Consider the following 11,350-nt stretch of genomic DNA (forward strand, 5'->3'; position numbering starts at 1 on the left):
GGAGTTTACACTTGGATTTCACTGAGAAAACTTGAGTGCTCAACGCATTTTTCACCATCACATTTCATCCAGAATTCCACATCATAAAATAACACATCAACTACCCATGTGTCGATTCAGGTAACTTACTTTCATTTTGGCTTGCCCCCACACGTATCATGTGGACATCCAACTACGAGCAATGTGACCTTTATGACTTAAACTCATATCTAAGCATTTATGCGTTGAATTTTTTTTTTTCCTTTCTTAGGCTTAGATAGTGGAGTTGGGACACATTGGTCTTGGTTACTTAACTTCGTTTTGGTTTACCCACACGGGTATCATGTGGACATCCAACTATGGTTAAGTGCCATTTCCAATCTTAACTCTGATCGACTGGAGTTTCCTCTTTGCCTTGATAGCGAAGTTTTGCTTATTACGTCCAAAGTTATTAGTGGTTTGATTTTGTTTTTTGAGTGATTAAATTAAAATAGGTTTTTATAAACAAGAGAATGCATCAACTCGGACCTCCCCACCCCCAAATTTTGGAGAACAGCAAGGTCCTCATTGTGGAAAGAAAACTATAAAAAAATGTGTTAGAATATTTAAAAAGGAGGTTTGTTGAGGCTTGCACGTGTTGGACATGAAATATATGTTTTATCTAGAGAAGATTTAAACTTAAGATTTCTAATGCCTAACTTAAACTTATAGGTTAACATTAGTCTTATCATTGAGGTACCATTACATAATGCAAGACAAGAAAAACAAGAAATCATAAAAGGAATTCTAAAAGACAAATGCAAAGATCATAGTTGATATGTTCCATACATAGTTAAAGAAAAGTACATTCAAAACAAACGCAACTCATACAAAAGTTTACAAATTAAAACAGAAGACCAACACCCCCAAATTTCCTATGATGCAGGCATGTCGTCCCTACGTTCAGGTGCAGGGATTTCATCAATGAATCTAAGTGGATTAACTAGGTGTGCTGGCAGAGGAGGTAATGCAAACATCCCCATCAAGACCTGGTTGATATACTGTGTTGTGAAATTAAATTGGTCTTGACTTATTTGCGTATGTTGGTGCAAGTAATCCCTTAGAGTCACATTCTGGCATTGCAACGTTTACAGTTGCAAATGTAGTGCTTCCATGGATGTAGCCAGTGATCTGATCTGGGCTTAGATGAATTGTTTAAGTTCATCCATATTAGCTTCAGCCATTAGAGGGATAAGTTGGTTTGTTGGGAAGGGTTGGTGATGCATTCATACCATGCGATGAGATGAATAATGATTATGAGGTTATAACACTTTGTTTTACCTGATAGAACCCAAGTGCAAGTTCAACAAAGGTCCTGGTAAGTTCAGGGTCAAACTTAGGGATTGCTTACAAGAATGCGATGAAACTAATACTCCGATCTTAATGCAAATGAAATGTTCAATCAAATGCTCAATTTTTTGTATTATTCTAACTCTAAATTTTATGCGATGAGGGTTGTACTTTAAGTGAAATAATGTGAGAGATGGTTGTTGGATACTGATATGCGATGATAGGGTTGAGAAGAATTTTTACAAACGCTTCCTAAGAAACTATATGAATCATGCATTCAAGCAATGCACTTGATATTATGACCAACACTTCTCAGTGTATCTAGCCACGCTATCCTATCTATAGGATGCAAGCGATGAGTGCAATATGTAAGAGATGTACTTATTTCTAAGGAGCATCTCCTCATATTTTGTAACTTCTAAATCCGAGTTCTTTCAGACCTAAATTCAATTTACTTAAGAGTAATCTTTCGATTCATCCAAGTGACGCATGTAGGCATACATAAAATAAGTTAGTCGCATGATTCTTTTGTTGCTTAGTTCGTGCTGGCTACATGCTTCTCAACCCATAAAGTAATTTAGCTACTCATGATAATGATGGAGAAAATGAGCAAAGGATGGAATAAATATGCATTCATATTGCAGACTTTGAACTTTTCAACATTAAAAATACAACACAAATACATTTTAAGATAAAATTAAAAAAAAAAAGGATAGAGAATCAAGCCAGCTGGGGTGGTGGAGATTTTTCTCCTTGGGGTGAAGGTATCACCCTTTCTTCAACCTCTAACGCGATTGTTACTTTCCTCTTCTTTCACTGTGAGGTTTTTGGGGTCATCTGGCTTTGGGGTTGCCGCTTTGTTTGTTGCTTTGGTTGGTTCTCGGCTTGAGCTGGCAACCTCATTAGGCGACAGAGGGAATTGCTTGTGATCATACTTTTTACTGCCACATCTTCCTCTTCCTCAAACCATCCTTGTGCTACACAGAGCTCGGTGATGAGCGATGGGAAGAATAGTTGCCCCCTTGGCCTTGAGAAGAATGACCAAATTTGGTCTGCGATCAGGCGACCAACGTTTATAGGGATGAACTTAATGATGCAGAAAATGGCCATTACTCTCTCTCTTGAAACCAAATGATCATGCATTATAGGGAGCAGTTTTCTTTTGATGAAGTATAACCATACGTTGGCTTCTGGCGTTAGATTGTGTGGCGACAATGTCTTGACCCCTTTAGTTGAGACGCTCCATTTTGTCCCAGATAGCGCTACCACCTTCAGCACTTCTTTTTGTTCCTCAGATATTGGGTTTTCGATTATCCTATTTTCTTCAGCAACAGGAATGTCTTCCAGATTGTACAAGTGATTTATTGACATAAAATTCATAAAATCCTATGGTTGCTTCCCCAACATCTGCTCAGTATCACCCAGTATGAGGTTTTCCTTCATAGAAGGCAGTCACCACAGATGGTTTGACCGTTCTTACCCCTTCGCAGAAGTCTCTCCACCCCAATACGTCAATCGTGTTTGTGATGAAAGGCAGTAGAAGCGTACTTTTCGAGAAGAAACCCATCTCGATCATAATAAGGGGCCTCTTCTTATAAGCTTTTTCTTCCTCCGTCGTGGGCGCCTTGTCCTTCTCTTCCTTCCTTGTTTCCCCTAGGTCTTCCTTAACCCTCATGGCCTTCCTTTGGAACTCCTTTATCATCGCCTCTGCAGAGGAGGCGGGGATACTTGCACCATCGCTTCTTCTTCTTCCCCTTTTCACATTTTTCTTTGAGAGGGGCTCCTCTTCAACATCAATCAATTCAACGCCACTTTGTTTCCCCTTTTCCATAGCATGGCCAAACCCATGCGGAGATACTTCAGCGCCATCTTTCTGACTACTTGGCTGACTTACTACTTCATCCAAGGACTGAAGTGGTTTTAGGTTTTTGAGAATGTCCCCATAGACTACTTGTTTGTCACGTCGCCTAGCTTCACTTACGATGGAAGTAGTTGGCTGTACGCGATTTTATGGCGATGACGACTGCGATAGAACAGGTGCTAATGGGATGAGTGTGGGATCAAATGGGTAAGGTGAAGCCACCATGGGTGGTGACACGTAGACTGGCGCGACAGCGCTTGGGAAGGAAATGGGCTAGATAGAGATGGACAACGATACCACCTCATAGAAATATGTGGAAGTGGAGGAACAAGCGAGGAAGAGGTATTTTGGCGAGCCATTTGGAATGCGAATGGAGTGGATGTGGATGCAATGGAAGGGGTATTTTGGCGAGCCATACTCAATGCTTGATGGTACTCGATGGTTTTTGCCCGGTTCGGCACAATTTTAAACATTGGAGGTCCGATTCGAGAGGTTCAGGTCTAATTCAAGGCGGTTCGAGCGATCCATGTGTTTTGCAGCCGATTTTTGCTTAATTTTATAATAATTAGGCCTTTGTTTGCTTGATGCCAAAACTAAAACCATATCAGTTTGTGTTTAATTATTTATGCATGTGATGTACGGTATAATTAAATAAATCTTGTATGTGCATAAAGTATGCCATGTAGATTTAAAATCTCACCATAGGAAGCATGTTACATGCATTGAAAGTATGTTATAGTGTTATAAAATATAGTATGCATGTATAAGGTTTCAAATTTTTTAATATAAATGTTTAAATGTTGAATGCCTATGATGTATGTTATGGATGCTTAGCATATCTAAAATTTTGTAAGTTGTTATAAAATTTGGTTAGACATTTAAAATCTATAACAAAGATAAGTTGCATGCTCATGTAGGTTAACTACTTGTTTTAATAAGTTAAAATAGGTTGTTATCTTGTAAAACTAGGGTTACAAACTCAACCGGTATATAATCCTGTCTAAGGATGGGGGTATTTAAGTTGACGATCTACGTAACACCTCCTACCTGGGGATTATGGCGGAATAATTTAACTTTGTTAACCAGTTTTATGAACAATACGTGAGTGGTGTGAGGTTTTAAAACTAGTTTATCACCTAGCCATCATAGGTTAAATCCAAATATAAACGTTATATTTGGATAAACACCTAGACTTAGGTTGTTTAATTAGCCGGAATAAACCTGAGTAAAAATATACCCAAACAAATGTTTGGACACTTCAGTGGAGTTTAATAACATATATGATATGCTATTAGAACACTTCAATGGGAATTTATTAGAATGCTTTAATGAGAGATTAATAACATCTACGATATGTTATTTTTAGCTCTTATGTCCCTAAGAGTTCACATATTCATGCTTTGCTTCATGCCGATTATACCTCGACTGCTTCATTCAGAAAGTGTTGGCATGAATCAGATCAGGTGAATAGAGGAAGTTATTCATAGTAAAATCAAAAAATGATGTTTTGATTTTAAATCTCACGTCCTAAGATGTTCACACCATGAGATCCGTGCAACACTTCATGTCGATTATGAACCTCGACTGCTCCATTCGGAAAATGTGTGCATGGGATCAAGATCAAGGTGAATGAAGGGAAGATGTTCAATATAAAATCAATTATACGATATATTTTCAACTCTCACGTTCCTAGAAAGTTCACATTGTGAGTGCAACACTTCGTGTCGATTATGAACCTCAACTGCTCCATTCGAAAAGTGTTTGCATGGGGTCAAGATCAAGGTGAATGGGGGAAGTAGTTCATAGTAAGTGGGTGAAGAATACGTGTCAACATGTCCTGCGGTCTCTTTCGTTTGTTTAGACCGTGAGATACCTATGTTGCGCCTGCTTGTCATCTTTATGTCGGCCTTGCTAGTTGTTTAACAATGGCTATCCCCTCGGAGAGTTGTAACATAGGATTTGGAACAACTCAAACTCCAAAAATGGATTGGATTTCTTAGGTTGTTTTCCAACTTTGACTTTCCAATTTGGTAGCATAGTTAGAGTCGATCTATGAGGTCTGAAACTGGAAGGTTACACTTACGGAATTACTAAAGTGTTAGTAAGTTCTAACAAAAAATGGTAGCTAAATGACTATCGGAATATGAGTTATTCTGGAGATAGTATTTAGTCAAGAATGTCTTGCTTTAGTGAAGAAGTATTTGGCTGCCCCTCGGTAGCACTTATTCTGAATTACTATAGTATCGTTGCAAAAATAATGAATTTTGGGTACATTGTTACTTTGCTAAAACATGATTGGGTTTAAAAGCAATTCACTAATAAATTTTGTTTATATTTTCAGAATGATGAATTCTTTAGTGTAACTATTGGCTTCTAATAAACTTACCAGGGATAACTATGCTACGTGGAAATCAAACTTAAATACAATAATAATGATAGATGACCCGAGATTCATTTTAACAGGGGAATTTCCTCCTGTTCCTAGCTCAAATGCAAATCGAAATGTTCGAGATGCATACGACATATGGATCAAGGCTAACGAGAAAGCTCGTGCTATATTCTTGCCAGCATATCTAATGTATTGGCCAAGAAACATGAGAGCATAAGTACTGCCAGGGAGATTATGGTATCTCTGTGTTGGATGTTTGGACAACCGTCCTTCTCCCTGAGGCATGATGCAATCAAATATGTTTACAACTATCGTATGAAAGAAGGGACCTCTGTTAGAGAACATGTCCTAGACATGTTGGTCCATTTCAACGTGGCAGAAGTAAACGGTGTTGCCATTGATGAGAAGAGTCAAGTTGGCTTTATTCTTGAATATCTTCCAAAGAGTTTTTTGTAGTTCTATACGAACAAACTGATGATAAAATAGAGTATAACTTGACTACGTTTCTCAATGAGATACAGGCTTACTAGACATGATGAGAGCAAAAGGACTAGAACAAGAGGTAAATGTTACTACTATAGGAAAAAAAAGATCATCCTCTAAAAAGCCTGATATGGCTTCTTCTTCAAGAATAAGAGTATTTCAGTAAAGAAGAGCAAAGGGAAAGGGAAAAAGAAACCTACTGGCAGAAAGGGCAAGGTAAAAACTGCAGACAAAGTAAAATGTTTCCACTGCAGCGAAGAAGGGCGCTGAAGAGAAACTGCCCACAATACCTTGTGGAGAAAAGAGCAAAGAAAGCAAGACAAGGAAACTAGTTTCTTGTAAACTCCAAGTTTTGAACAAGAGAGAATATCTCAGAACAACCAGTGGGATTTGTAGTTGCTATTGAAAGATAAACTTGTTTACTTTTGTTACTGTAATGAAAGTTATTTTATCCTTTGTAAAGAACATATTGTATAAACCTTTTGTTATAAATGAAACGTTCAGTAGAAAAAGTTGTATTTGTTCTACCCTATAGCAACTTCTGTTAGAACCAACTAAGTTAAAATCCTTTTGCAAATATTTAGATATTTAAAAGCGGCTAGAAATCAATAAAGACAAATAGTTATTTAACCGAAGTAATAAGTTTAGAACACTTGAAGAGTTAAAGGTGTATAAAGCTTGTTAGGTAAAATAAAAACGAAATACTTCGATTGGATCAAAGTAAAGAAAATAGAGAGTTTGAGATTTCTAAGGCTATTTTGATAGAACATGAAATCCTGTGAAAACTCTCTACACCTAGTTGTCTTGATTGTTTTGAACATCATTCCAATTTTAAGGTTTTTTCTGAAACTCTATATAATATGTGGATAGCCCATAAAAGTTGTTTATGATATGTAAAAGATGTTTACATAATTCAGAAATCTAGAGAAAAGATCGACACATGTGTTAGTGTTGAACCCTTAAGTATTGAAATATTGTTCAAAGACATGCCTATCTATAGGCAATCCAAAAGTAGTATATTTTTTCAAGAAGATGAAAATCAAGTGTTTATGTTGACAAATACAAATTTTTTTGGAAAAAATATACGAGATCACCATGTATTATTTGTATTCTATAAAAGCAAGTGCATATCAATAAGAGTTATCGATCAAAGCTGATACTATAACAAAAGTTGTTTAGACAGGTCAGGTGCATTTTACTCAAAGAGTTGAGGGTACCTTGATGTAGTGGAAGGAATGTATGACAACTTAGCCATAATTTGAGTGGAAACTCAAGTCATCAAGTCTTAGTGGCAGCATCAAGAAACAAAGAGTTGTGAAAATAAGATGAATTCCCTATATAGTTTAATGAGAAATCCATAGTATACTAAAATGTTTACAGCAATCCTCTCGGCTAAAGTGTTTGAGGATCACCTAGTGAGACTAGGATTACAAGTTGTATAACCTAGGGCAAGTGGGAGAAAAACCCATGGGTATGTGATACCTAAGGATGGGTATGTGATACCTAAAGGAAAACCATGGGTATGTGATGCCCTAGTTTATTGTATTTCTCTGTAAAACTTAAAACTCAGCATTATATATATTCATATGTATGTTACCACTGGAGTTTTAGTCCAAGTGGGAGTTTGTTGGGTTTTATGTCCTAAAACTCGTGGTTTGTAAACAATAAACTTGTTATGATAAATTCAGTAAAGTTGTTATTGAAGTTTGATTCAATAAAGTTGTATTGAATATATGAATTGCTTATTTCGTTTTAGAAATAAATCCAATAAACTAAAAGATTCATGACTATTACATGAGTACTTGAAATTTATGTGGAGACATAAGAGTGGATCAGGTTCAAGTAAATAGTCTAAATGATCTATAGTATATGAGTAAGGTTGGGTGCCTTATTCTGGTAACACTATCGGATGCGACCCACTCTGTAGTTGTTACAAGGAGTTGTAAAGTGCTATAGACAAAATGATCCTAATTCGTACATGTGATGACATGAGGAGTTGGGGCGTCCTGTGCAATGAGTTTGCATAAAATCGGACCATGAAATAAGTCACTCTTACTTTATAACACTGTTTACTGAGCTAACTATGAACTCCTGTTTATTTGGGATTTTCCTTAGATTTGCATAGGTGAGGGTTGGCTCAACAGCACCAACTCAATAAGCCTCCCATTTCAGGGGTAAGATTGGGTAGATGGCTGGGGACATAGGGTGCAAGATGAAATTTACTCCTACCCACTATCAGGGATAGTAGAGAGGTTGTTCCCTTAAGTGCTGACTCCGAGTCTTGAACAAGGGGCTCCACCCTCTCATTGGCTCGAGAGGGACTCGGTTTGTTGGTCGGATCACAAACCAATTGTTCATTAGAGGAGCAATGGGACTTAAGGAACAAGAGGTAATCTTAAGGATAAAACAATCTTTTAACCCAGTCGTTATTACGAACGACCTGTGAAGGATCGACTTACTAATCATGGTTATATCTAGTGGACACAATATATCTACAATGAGGGAAGTGCAACTACGGGCTTTAGTGGAGTGATTCAGTAGTAAACGGATAGGAATTAATTCGGTGTAAAGAGTTTAGCCAATTAATCTCGGATCGTTAGAGCCGATAATTTGTAGGTCTACTAGGTCCCCTTACTAGCTCACAAACGAATCAGCCTTAGAGTAGCGTGATAAGTTGATTTGAAACGTTCAAATTAGAATTAAAGGAATTAGTAATTATATGTGATATAATTACACGTTTGATTTTGGAATTAAAAAAAATGGAGAATCGATTAGTATTTAAATGTGATTTAAATATTAAATTCATGAATAGGGATTCATGATAGTGGAATTGGTGATTAATTAATTTGATATTTAATATTAAATTAATTAGAATTAATTAAATTATTTAATTAATTATTGAATTAATTTTTGTAAAATTAATAAAAACTAAATTTTAATTAAAGAATTAAAATTGAAAAGTTATTTTTAAATTTTACTTTTGGAATTGAAATAAAAAATTGAAAAATTAGAAAAATCGGAAAAGTGGGAATTTCCAGCTTCTTCACCTAGTAGGTTAGTCACCAATCCATTACATTTACAGTTCAAATTCTCAAGCTTGAGCTGGAATTCATGCAGAAGGTTTGTTGTTTGAAATTCATGCAATAAATAAACCAAATTGAAGTGGAAACCAGGCATGCATTTGAAGAGATTTTTGTTGAAAAATCTGTTTGAAGAAGTATTCTTCACACTGTCGAAAAATCAGTTCTTCACCTCCATTTTCCCTTATTCAAGCTTATTTTGAGTCTCATAACTCAATCTAAGGCTCCAAGAGAATAGTAGGAAAGACCTTGTGGTGGTTCACAACTAAAGGATTCAAGAGGTACTTCAAAGGTTAGTGTTGAGACTCTCTTTTTAGTTTATGAATATGTTGAATTTGAAGCCAAACTTAATGAATTAGAATGCTTAATGATCATGTTTTCTTCCGCTGCTTGTTTCCTAATTCCAATAGATCGGAAAGCTTGAAGCTTCGCGAAGAATTTCCAGAATTCAGAGGGTTTAGGGTTTTGGTAAAGCGTAAAGAGCTTGGGTTGTTTGAGAAGAAATGTTTAAAAGGCGAAGAAAGAAAAGGAGAAGGAACGATGGGTTGCCTCGCGATTCGAGGTAATCATAATGCTTCACGTAATAATGGTGATCTGATGAAATGTCAGGCGACGTGTCTTTTCACCGACTTACAGTAGGATGACGAATCGTTCCCTCACTGTGATGAGCTTTTTAGATGCGTTGGATACAATTCCCACATATCACCAAGCTCATCGCATCACTCATCACCCCAGAAACCCTAGTTTCACGTTCCCAAATTTTGTTCAACTTCGGCTGGTAGTCATTGATCACAAAATGAGAAAGAATAAAAGCATAAACAAATGAGAAATTAATTAAAAAGAACAGGTAACAAAAGTATAAAAGGATACAAAAAATGATATGATGTGCCCCCAAAAAAGATATCGTTGTATGGCACAGGGACTCCTTGTATCGCATTACTCAGGTTTTCCCAAGTCCATGTAGGTTTTTTTTGCAATTGAAATCACCTCCATAGTAGGGTTTGATCCTTTTTCAGTTCACCTTGAATGCGTTGGTCCCGTCTTCACTGACTAATTCTACCACTCCATGTAGGTAGACTTCCTTGATAATGAAAGTCCTGACCAACGCAATTTCAGCTTCCCTAGAAAAAGATGTAATCGAGAGTTAAACAATAGTACTTTTGGCCAATTTCAAAATCTTTCTTACGAATGTGTTGATCATGCCAACGCTTTGTTCGTTCCTCGTAAATTTTGGCATCCTCGTATGCCTGTAGCCTCCATTCATCCAATTCCAACAGCTGGAGCTTCCTCGCCCCTCCTGTAGCTTTCAACTCAAAATTGAGTTTTTTTGTAGCCCAAAATGCTTTGTGTTCAAGCTCCAACGACAAATGACAAGCTTTACCAAAGACCAGAGCATATGGGGACATTCCTATTGGAGTTTTATATGCAGTGTGATATGCCCATAACACTTCGTCGAGTATTTGTGCCCAATCTTTATGCATCGGAATAACAACTTTCTCAAGTATTGTCTTAATTTCCCTATTGGATATTTCAGCCTGACCATTTTTCTGAGGGTGGTAAGTTGTGGCTATTTTTGGTGAACGTTGTATTTGATCAGAAGCTTGCCAACAATGCAATTGATGAAATGTGTGTCTTCATCGCTTATAATAGCACGCGGAGTGCCAAAGTGAGTAAAGATATTTCTCTATAAAAAATGTGAGACAGTGATCTCATCGTTTGAAGTATATGAGATTGCCTCTACCCACTTAGATACAGAGTCAACAGCTAACAAGATGTAGTTGTGGCCATTGGATGCAGAAATGGAACCATAAAATAAATTCCCCAAACATCAAATAATTCCACTTCCAGAATAACATTCATCGACATTTCATTCTTTTTTGAAATGTTCCCGGTGCTTTGGCATCTACACTTCATGATATATTCGCATGCATCCTTGAATAAGGTGGGCCAATAATATCCGCTTTGCAGCTGTATGTTGACTTCCGAGATGCCCACCGTAGGGCAATTCATGGCATTGATAGAGGATGCATTGTAATGCAGTTTTGGGAACACATTGCCTAAAAATTTGGTCAGATCCTCTTTTGTACAGGTTAGGCTCGTCCAAATAATAGAATTTACAGTCGTGCATGAGCCTTTTCTTTTGTTGTGATGTATATTCTTCGAGAAATTGTTTGCAGACTAGGAAATTTTCGATGTCTGCATACTAGGGCAAGTACTCGTGGATCTTCA

General features: G+C 37.0%; 1 pseudogene; it reads left to right on the forward strand.

The window, feature by feature from the left end:
• Window positions 1–5,511: 5,511 nt before the first annotated feature.
• On the forward strand, window positions 5,512–6,014 carry LOC150036507 (uncharacterized; annotated as a pseudogene).
• The last annotated feature ends 5,336 nt before the right edge of the window (window positions 6,015–11,350 follow it).

Source organism: Benincasa hispida, chromosome 4 (assembly GCF_027475165.1).
Source record: "Benincasa hispida cultivar pf3 chromosome 4, pf3_genome.v1.1, whole genome shotgun sequence".
In the NCBI taxonomy this organism is placed as follows: Eukaryota; Viridiplantae; Streptophyta; class Magnoliopsida; order Cucurbitales; family Cucurbitaceae; genus Benincasa; species Benincasa hispida.